General features: G+C 34.4%; 1 pseudogene; it reads left to right on the forward strand.

Moving 5' to 3' along the window:
- The first annotated feature begins 504 nt into the window (after window positions 1-504).
- Window positions 505-10,465, forward strand: LOC120146019 (annotated as a pseudogene).
- Window positions 10,466-10,671: the final 206 nt, after the last annotated feature.

Genomic DNA, 10,671 nt, shown 5'->3' on the forward strand with positions numbered 1-10,671 from the left:
AGTTTGGCTGTGAAGGTCCATCATTTGCTACATGGACTTCAAGCTCTTCAAAATATTTCAATGACATGCCTTTGTAAGAATATATGCAGTATGATGACATTTAGTGCTTACTCATATTAGTCATTTCACATCCTGTTTCACATATTGTAGTCCTATTGAGGGTGATTTTTGACGACCAAGTGTCAATATGTTGCTTTAATTTATTTCACGACTGTTTCAATTTTGGTGTAAAGATAAGGCATTGCTTTCTGAAGCTAAATGTGCTGATGTGTTATTCCAGACCTATACAGCAAATATATTGATTGCTGTAAATCCTTTTCAAAGGCTTCCACATTTAGTAACAAATGAAATGATGGAAAAGTACAAAGGGGCAGCTTTCAGGGAACTGAGCCCACATCCAAATGTTATTGCAGATTCTGCCTACAGATAGCATGTTTCTGTGTTCTCCTTTCTTTTGCATTGTTGAAATGAATTATTTGTGTAATTAATGTTGTGAGCAGACAGATGATTAAGGAGCAAATAAGCCAAGCAATTTTGGTAAGTGGGGAAAGTGGAGCTGGTAAAACAGAGAGTACGAAGATGCTTATGCAATATCTAGCCTTTATGGGAGGGCAAGTTAAAAATCCAGAGAAACGTTCCGTGGAGCAAAAGGTGTTGGAGGTAACCTCAAACTCCATAACTTATTCAATTTTGGAATATGTGAAATTGATCAATTTAATGTTGCATTCTATGATATGTAGCGGTGAAGTTTATCGAGTGAGTAGATTTTGAGTTGATAGTGTTTAATTCGTGCTCGTCATAAAATTTTGTTGCTTGATTTGATTTGTTGTTCGTTAAAATTTTGCTTGAGTCATGCTCGCTAAAAAACTTGTTGCTCGACTCGGTTTGTTGCTTGTTAAGCTCACAAATTTTTTTAGGATAATTAAAGTTTGATTTTTGGGTGTAGTAAATTAATAATTTATTTATCTTATTATTTATTAAAAATTAATAAATTAACAAATTATTATTAATTATTAATTAATAATTTAAAATCTTTTTTATTATCTATAATAAATTTGTAAATATTATTTTGACTTTCTTTTTTACTATTGAAATAATTTTTAAGGTAACTATTAAAATTTATAAAAATAATTAATGAACTATTTGTAAACTTGTGAAATCGAGTTAGATTTTTTCTCATCTCAATTTGTTAAAATTTTGAGTCAAATTCAAATTCAAATTGAATCATCCAAGTTCGAGTATTAATCTGAGTTGAATTCAATTAATTCAAGAGTTGCTCAATTCATTAATCACCCTAGATGTGTGGCTCCCTCCCTTGCTTCTAGGAAGCTGAGGCTTCTTCGGTACAAATTCTCTTTTTCATAGCTTTTTTGGTTCTTACATTTGTAGTCGAATCCTGTTCTGGAAGCATTCGGTAATGCGAAGACTGTCAGAAACAACAATTCAAGGTAGGGAATCTTTTCTCATAATTTATTCCTCATGTTTATGCAAATCTCTTGCTTTATTTGATGAAAGACCGCCCCTGATTGAATATATTGTATTTGTAGTCGCTTTGGCAAATTTGTGGAAATTCAGTTCAATGAAAATGGTAGAATTTCTGAAGCTGCAATAAGGACTTATTTGCTAGAACGATCTCGAGTTTGCCAAGTGTCTGATCCAGAGAGAAACTATCATTGCTTTTACATGCTTTGTGCTGCACCGCCAGAGGTAATAGTGGTTGTCTGCTTCGAGTTTAAGATGTTTGTTTTAGAAAGACGTGTAAAAAAGCGACACATGTCTAGACCTTAGAAGTTAATTGGAAGACGAGGTTGATACTAGTGTTTTGTTGAATAGTATAGGTGTTATGAAATTCTGGTTATGTTATTTTAAATATATGTTTTACACGCCAAAAGGTCTTATAACATCCATGTTTTAGAGCTCCATAATCTAGGTTCGCAAAGGTTATGGTTAATGCTACACGAGAAGAAAACAATTTTTATCCCTGATGATATCTATAGTGGTAAAAGAGTCAACTCCATTATTCTAGCATCAGACGTTATTTTTGGCCTGCATTGAATTTGAATGGTTTTTGTTACCAAAGGCATCTAAAACTTTTCTCGTTTTATTTCCTAATACATGTTATCAGGATGTTGAGAAGTACAAATTGGGAAACCCACGAACTTTTCATTATTTGAATCAGTCAAATTGTATTGAGCTAGATGTACTAGATGATTCTAAAGAGTATCTTGAAACTAGGAGAGCTATGGATGTTATTGGGATCAATCAGGCAGAGCAGGTAATGCATCTTGGTCATTATTTCATCTGGAATATTTGACTTTGTTTTATTTTTCTTTTCTTTTAAGTCTGCTTGTTTGTTACCACCCCAGGAGGCAATATTCCGAGCTGTCGCTGGAATTCTACATTTAGGAAATGTTGAGTTCACAAAGGGAAAGGAAACAGATTCTTCTGAACCTAAAGATGATAAATCTCGGCACCATCTAAAAATTGCTGCAGAATTATTCATGTGATTTATCATTGCTATTGTTATCCTTAGGCATCCATATGATTGTCCTCAAGAGTAGATTTGAATGGGAAAACTCTAATATGTCTCTCTTGTATAGGTGTGATGAAAAATCTCTTGAAGACTCCTTAGTTAAACGTGTTATTGTGACTCGTGGTGAGAGCATCACAAAAGCGCTTGATCCTGATACTGCAGCTCTAAGCAGAGATGCTTTGGCCAAAATTGTTTATTCAAAATTATTTGACTGGTAACTTTCTATGTACCATATAGATTCATTCTGGAGAAGAGACATACATGCAAAACACATCTTATATATGATCTTTTCTTGACATTTTTCGCTTTGGTTTCCCAGGCTTGTTGAGAAGATAAATATTTCTATTGGTCAGGATGCGAATTCAAAATTCTTGATTGGAGTTCTGGATATTTATGGCTTCGAGAGTTTCAAGACAAACAGGTGCTTAACTGGTATGCTTTGTTTTCATCATTTACAGATATCAATTTCTTTCATGATATCCCTGTGCTTTTTTCATGATTGAGATATCTAGATAGGGGAATTCGATATTTTAAGGCCATGATTTTTAAAACTTTGCTTAAAGATTATGCAGGGTCTATATTGTTGATTATATTTGTGGGTATTGCCACTGCTCTCTCTTGGCTAGTCTGGACTCGTCCTTGCTGCACATTCTTTCTGTTATTCAAGTTTTACGGTGTGCAGAACTGTTGATAATGTTCCTATGTTTGGCCGTGTCAATACCTACATAATTTTTTAAATTTTCATTGTATACAGTTTTGAGCAGTTTTGCATCAATTTGACGAATGAAAAGTTGCAGCAGCATTTTAATCAGGTTTATACATTAGATTGATGCTAGTGTCTTGAGGATGTTTTAGCTTTCAAAGCAATACTTAAAATGTCCGATGCTGTCATTTTTACAGCATGTTTTCAAGATGGAGCAGGAGGAATATAAAAAGGAGGAAATTGACTGGAGTTATATAGAGTTTGTTGATAATCAAGATATACTTGATCTTATTGAAAAGGTATAGCACGACTCATATTTATCTTACTTACAATAAGCAATTTGTGACAAACTCTGCATACACACATAACAAATATATAATGCATATATATGTACATAATGCCTTGAATGTCTTTGCCCGTATGTACGTATATTTGTTAACCATGTTTGTATTCTCAATCCTCTTTGTTTTTTTTTTCAATTCTTTTTGGGGAGGGGGATAGCTTTTCCTCTATTTGGACTCAATTGGTAACTTGTTTGATAGATAATATGTTTATTGTTATACTCCACAAAGAATGAATTTGTTATGATTCAAAAGTTCCTCTTCTGAATCGTAGTGTGATTTGATTGTTTCACCAGAAATCTAACTTTGTGCCATTATGCTTTATTAGTGTGGAAGAGATCTATATTTCCTTCATGATATCTTTTATGAATAAATTTTATATCTTTACATCTTGTCTTTGTTAATTTGGTGTACAGTAGGCTTAATTCATGGACTTTGATCCTTACACAACCTTCATTATTATTGTTTTTAAGAACATGGCAATTTAATCCATGCTTTTGGATTAAATTTCCATGTATCTTGTTAACTAGAGGTTTTAGACTATGCTTCAGTATTTTTCATGTTTCCTAGTAATGCCTAAACTGTATTTTAGTTACTTATCTTCAGCAAAATGTCACCTCATGTATTTATGTTTTATCTGTTTATTCTTTGATAATAAATTTATGTATTGAATGAAAGAAACAATCCATATATGTAAAAGTGTTATCCTTTGATCTTTCTGAACTTTCCTTTTATTTTGAAAGAATTGAAAAATATATATCTTGTCAGAGTTCAGAATATGATTATAAGGATCTCAACTTTTTTTATTATCTCATTATAAAGCTTTTGAAAATAATGCTGCAGAAGAACTTTTGGAACCAGGGAGGGGAGATTCATTTGTCAGGATGAGTGATATATTTTTACCAACTGATGTTTACTTTTCTGCTTACAGAAACCCGGTGGCATCATTGCTCTTCTTGACGAGGCTTGGTAGGTATCAGATGCATAACAATGTTAAACCACCATTTCCATTTTAAGAAATTCGGTTTATCTACCTCTAGTTTTCATTTGCTTCTATAACCTGTGAAATTGTGAGTTTTCATTTTAAGAAATTCGGTTTATCTAGGTTTGGTGCATTTTCTATTACAGGGAGTGCTGGAAGCAATTAGAATTAGTTGTGCTGGATTTCCATCTCGAAAGTTGTTTCGTGAGTTTATAGTTCGGTTTTCCATATTGGCTCCAGAGGTTCTCAATGGAAGGTAGCTTTTCCAAGATTTTCTATTGTAGTTCAAAATTATTACTTCTCTTTTATTCTTTAATCCGCGAGTTACCTTTTTTGGTGGTAGCTATAATGAGGTTGCTGCTTGCAAGAAGATTCTGGAAAAGAGTAAACTCATTGGTTGTCAGGTACATCTTATTTTCCATTCCATGTGCTTTGTAAGTAGTTGAATAGCATGTATCCCACATATCCTGTTGGGTGGTTGATCATGCCAGTTTTTGCATCTATTTCATTTTGATATTGTTGCTTCCACTATGCTCTTCCACATTTAATAGATTGGTTGATGTTGCAGGTTGGTAAAACAAAAGTTTTTCTGAGGGCTGGTCAGATGGCTCAGCTCGATACATGGCGAGATGAGATTTTAGGAGTATCAGCAAGAGTTATACAGAAGAAAGTCCGCGGATATTTGAAACACAAACACTTCAAATTATTGCGGTTATCTTCTTCAAGCCTTTTATAGAGGTAATAAGAGTTTCATATTGGGAAATTTTGCTAGTATCATTAGTTATGGCTGCTTCCCTGTATCTATTGACTGATTTATTTTGTTTAACCTGGCTGCTGGACAACTGGCACGCTATCAGTATGAGAGGGTGAGAAAAGAAGCTGCTTGTCTGAATATTCAAAAACATTCACGCAAGTTTCTTTCGAGGAAAGCATACAAGAAGTTGTACTTCGCATCTGTTTCCATTCAAACAGGCATCCGTGGGATGACTGCTCGTAAACAACTCAGGTTCAAGAAGCAGAAGACAGCTGCAATAGTAATTCAGGTAAAGATATAAATTTCTTTCAAATAATGAATACTAATAGAGTTAGTAGTTTTCCTTTTATTTATGGTTTTACTCTTTTTTAGGAATTTTCATCTCTTTGATGAAGTTTTATCTTAGTTGTGTTGCATTAAACGTGGATGCTGGTTGGTTCAGCAAAAGAAATAATGTTGATGCTTTGTGTTTTTGCAATGTCTGGTTGCTATTTCTGCTATATCAGCATACTGATACCATGTAATTTCATGTCCGTGACAGAGTCAAGGTCGTCGATTCTTGGTGAGCCGTTATTACAAAAGGTTAAAGAGAGCTGCACTCGTCGCACAATGTGCTTGGAGAGCAAAACTTGCGCGTAGAGAATTACGCAAACTAAAAATGGTGATTTTTCACTTATTTTTTTCTTTTATTTATTGAATTAGTGTAAGCTCATGATGTCTTGCATAGGCATGTTCTCAATTTCCCTCAACAAGTTCTTAATAGATGGTGGTTTTGATTAATGTACTCTACTGCCATGTGATATTAAGTCCATGGTTTAGTCCTTATTCAGTCAATTAGATTGGTAATCAGTAGGAAAATAGCCATTCAAAGCACGTCCAATCAATAGGAAAATTTCAATTACTGATGGTTCAATCACCATAGTAGAAGGAATAGGATACATCCAAGTTAATCCACCTTTGGTTCCAAAAAAATGTTCACCCTTCTTATCTGTTGGTTCAGTAGACTCTTATCTTCTCTAAAACTGCTAACTTCCATTCTGCTGGATGATCAAGAAATTCCAGTACAGTTTTCCAGTGTATTCACCTGTTTGATGCGATGTTCTCATAGGATTAGCCATGAGGTGAAAGTATGTGCATAATTGTTACAATTGATTATCCATGATTGTTGGCAGGCTGCCCAGAAAACCGAATCCCTCCTGGAGGCCAACAGTCAGCTGGAAAAGCAAGTTGAAGAACTTACATGGCAGTTGCAGAAGTTGCAACGTGAGAAGGAAAATTGGGGCGCAAACAAAACTTCCGGACAAGTTCCTGTCACTCAGGGGGTCACGGTAGTTGACAACGAAACGATGAATAAACTTACTGCTGAAAATGAACAGCTTAAGGTACTGTTAGATATTTGTTACTTCTGAATAAAGGACCTTACTTGGACTGAAGGCTTGTTAAATGCCATTTAAAGTTAGAGATTTTTCATTTATGTCTCTTGAAATATTTTTTTTACCAAAATGCCATTTCAGGCTCAGGTAGCTACACTAGAACAGCTTAGTGAAGTGCGGCTAAAGCAGGCTACAGAGGCTGAGATGAGGATAATTGACTTAAAAACTGCAATGCAAAGGTTTTATCCTGATTTTGTGCTGTGCTAATAGATGTTTGATGTTTATGTTAGTATGAATGTTTGGTCAATTGGATTGTTCTTTCTTCAACTTGACTGCTTATCTTCCATTCAAATAATAGTCTATATCTTTTAACAGGTTAGAAGACAAGATTTCAGACATGGAAACCGAGGGTAAGGTTTTGAGACAGCAAGCTTTGCTGACTGCACCTAGTAGAAAAATGTCATCTCAATTGTCATTTACAACACCTGCAGTAAGCTATATTTAAACTCAATGTTCATATCTTTCTTGAGTTGGTTTGTTGGTTGTGATTATTTTTCACTTTGCCTATTTTTTCTTTGTTGGTCCTTTATTTCACTTTGCAGCCTGTGCAAAATGGTCCTCAAGTAAGTGAAGATTGAATAGACTGGATAATTAACTTTACTTCAGTTGATCATTTATATCAGCATCATTGCTTCTTTTTTGATTTATGACCCTGAGATAGAAAGTTCGTTTTGACAGGCACAACTGAATTCTGGTCCATCAATGAGGTTTGGTAGAGAAGATAGTAAAATGATGAGATCTAAGATTGAAGTGCCACAAGTATGAACTAGGACGATGTGGAACTCATTTTTACTTTTCTACTTTTGTTTTCAAGATTTTGTGTTGGATGAAATTTCCAGGGATTAATTTTTGTTGTATGTATCACCCAGGTACAGGACGGTTTTGATTCTCTAATAAAATGTACGGAGCAGAATCTTGGATTCAGCCATGAAAAGCCTGTTGCAGCATTTACAATATACAAATGCCTTGTTTACTGGAGATCATTAGAAGCTGAAAGAACAAGTGCATTTGATAATCTTATTCAGATGATTGGCTCTGCACTAGAGGTAACTTATTTATCACAGAAAGCTAAAGACAGCATCATATTTAGTACCCACCAACTCTCGAATTTTTTTTGGGTTCAAAATGTTGTCATTGTTATCATCGTTTTAGCTTATATTGTTGCACCCATGTTCACCTTTTGCTTTTGACTGCAAGAACTATCAGCAGTGATTGCTAACGTAAACATCAAACATGACATTCATGATCTCATTTGCTGTTTTGCAGAACGAGGACGACAATGCTCACATGGCTTATTGGCTGTCGAACATGCCTTCATTGTTCTTTTTGCTTTCAAGTAGCTTGAAAAGTGCACAGAAACCTCCTGCTCAACATCACTATTTTCAAGGATGGCTCAAGTATTTAGATAATTCATTTACAAAGTCTGATTAATTTGCATGAAGTGGTCATGACTTAAAATATTTTTCTTATTCTTCTTTTAAAATCTTTCTAATATGTTGAAATGATTCTACAGCTTATGCTTGTTTTTCAGAGTTTCCGTTCATCTTCTTCCAATCTCGCGATCGGTGTAATACGCCAGTTTGATGGAAAGTATCCGGCTATACTTTTTAAGCAGCAGCTCACAGCATATGTAGAAAAGGTCTTCGGAATCATTAGAGACAACTTGAAAAAGGAATTGTCAGTGCATATTTCTCATATTATCCAGGTATAAGGAGCTAATGGAATATTGGAATTGTAATTGTTTTGTTTCTTTTGTTGCTAATGGCATTATCCTACATATCAGGTACCTAAGTCATCAAAGGGAACTGCTATTAACCTGTTCGAAGAGTCACAAGGTTGTTCTCCCGCTAGTCACTGACAAGGAATTATCGAGTCCCTGAACAAGTTTCTGGGCACATTGAAAGAAAATTTTGTATGTAATTTACTGCTTTTATGATATTGAAGTGAACTAGTAACGTTCGGTTTAATGTTGAACTTAAGGTTACAGATTCTTTTCAGGTGCCTCCAGTGCTTGCTCAGAAAATTTTCACTCAAATATTCGCATATATAAACACGCAGTTCTTTAATAGGTAAATCAAAATTTCATCTTTATGTTCCTGTTAGATAAAATGATAAGACTATTATATTAGTAAGTATGATGTTAAATGTTCTGCTACAGCTTTCTTATCCGTTTTGAGTGCTGCTCACTTAGCAATGGGGAGTATGTGAAGTATGAGTTAATGGAATTGGAACTATGGTGTGCCCAAGCCACGGAAGAGGTAATTTAATATCGGGTAAACTATAGGATTGATCACTTTCGTTTTAGTTTTGCACACTTTTCCTCACTGAATTCAAAAAATATAATATTTGGTCACTTTCCTTTTTATTTAATTAAGACGTGGTTATTTTTATTTATTTTCTTTACTTTTTCTCACTAACGGCAGTCAAAATTTCAGTGACTAAACATTTAAAAGTCGATAAGTGATCACATCTTAATTAAATAAAAATAAAGCCAAATATTATGTTTTTTGAATAGGAAAAGTGTACAAAAATTAAACCAAAGTGATCAATCATGTAGTTTATCCTTTATTATTTCCAACTAAAGATTGTTGTTGAAAGTGCAATTTTCAAGTTTGAACATCCATGCCATCAAGGGAAAAAGAAAATCCATTTCTGCTTACTGAGTTTCAATATCTTGGTGGTTTGGTGATTCCTGTAATTACAGTATGCAGGCTCATCATGGGGTGAACTCAAACACACACGGCAAACAGTTGCTTTCTTGGTATGTTTCTTCTATTCATTAACGAAGACTAGTTCTCGAATTTTACCAAGTACCGAAACTCACACATTAGATTCTTTCATTCTTGTGATTTGAACAACTGTTGTTGTTTTGTCAGATTCTGCAAGAAAAATCCACCATCTCGTACGATCAAATAACCAATGAACTTTGTCCTGTAATTATCTTTTTCTATCTTGCGTCACAACTGGATGATGAAGAACATGGTTTCGTACAACATTCTACTTAATAAATCAATAAGAAAAAGGTTCTTTAAAGAGCTAGAGCTAGTCCAATAAGTTGTTGTGTTGTGCACCAGGCTCTGAGCGTTCAACAACTATATCGGATTTGCTGGCTTTTCAGGGATGACAGCACAACACACCAAATGTTTCGCCAAATGTAAGTCACACCGAACTTAAATCGAAACGACTTTCTCTCAAAAAGGAAACATTCACAATTCCGTTCGACCTCTTCGATTGTGCAGGTCATCGCCAGCATGAAACATCTAATGTCGGACAGTTCCGAGGATGATGGCAGCAGCACCTTTCTGTTGGAAGACGATACCAGGTAAGATAAACTAAAGAAGAAATGGGTTTTAGTTCATCTAATAATATTGATGGTTTTGGTGTTTGAATGTAGCATTCCATTCACAACGAAGGACATTACTGGTTCCATGGAACTAAAAGAATTTGCAGATGTAAAACCTTCCGCAGAACTTGCAGAGAATCCAGCTTTCCAATTTTTGCTACAGGATTAAGCCACAGGTTCTGCTATCAATTTTCTCTTTTTTACACACATCATTTATTATTATTTTTTTCCTGGAAAAGAAAAATCAACTTCATCATGGGTGAATGTATACGATTGGTATCATTCACTACAAGATGCACTGCCTCATAAGTGTAATATTTGTTCACCATTTCATTAGGGTATGTAGGTAGTTATTTGGTTATTTTGGTGAGTAGCATTTCTTTTGTTGTGAGGTAGGAGCTCATGAATTTTTTAATATAGTCTCGTTCCCCTCATTTTCATCATGAACAAAAAAAGTATCAATTAACCAAAGTATTATTTATTATTATTATTATTTTGATCCCCAATCTCCCTCTATATCTGAATAAAAAAAAGGATCATTAACGTTTGATTAAACGATCATTTTGATTCTCATTTTTATGA

The sequence above is a fragment of the Hibiscus syriacus genome, unplaced genomic scaffold (genome assembly GCF_006381635.1).
Source record: "Hibiscus syriacus cultivar Baekdansim isolate YM2019G1 unplaced genomic scaffold, ASM638163v2 tig00002511_pilon, whole genome shotgun sequence".
NCBI classification, from domain to species: domain Eukaryota; kingdom Viridiplantae; phylum Streptophyta; class Magnoliopsida; order Malvales; family Malvaceae; genus Hibiscus; species Hibiscus syriacus.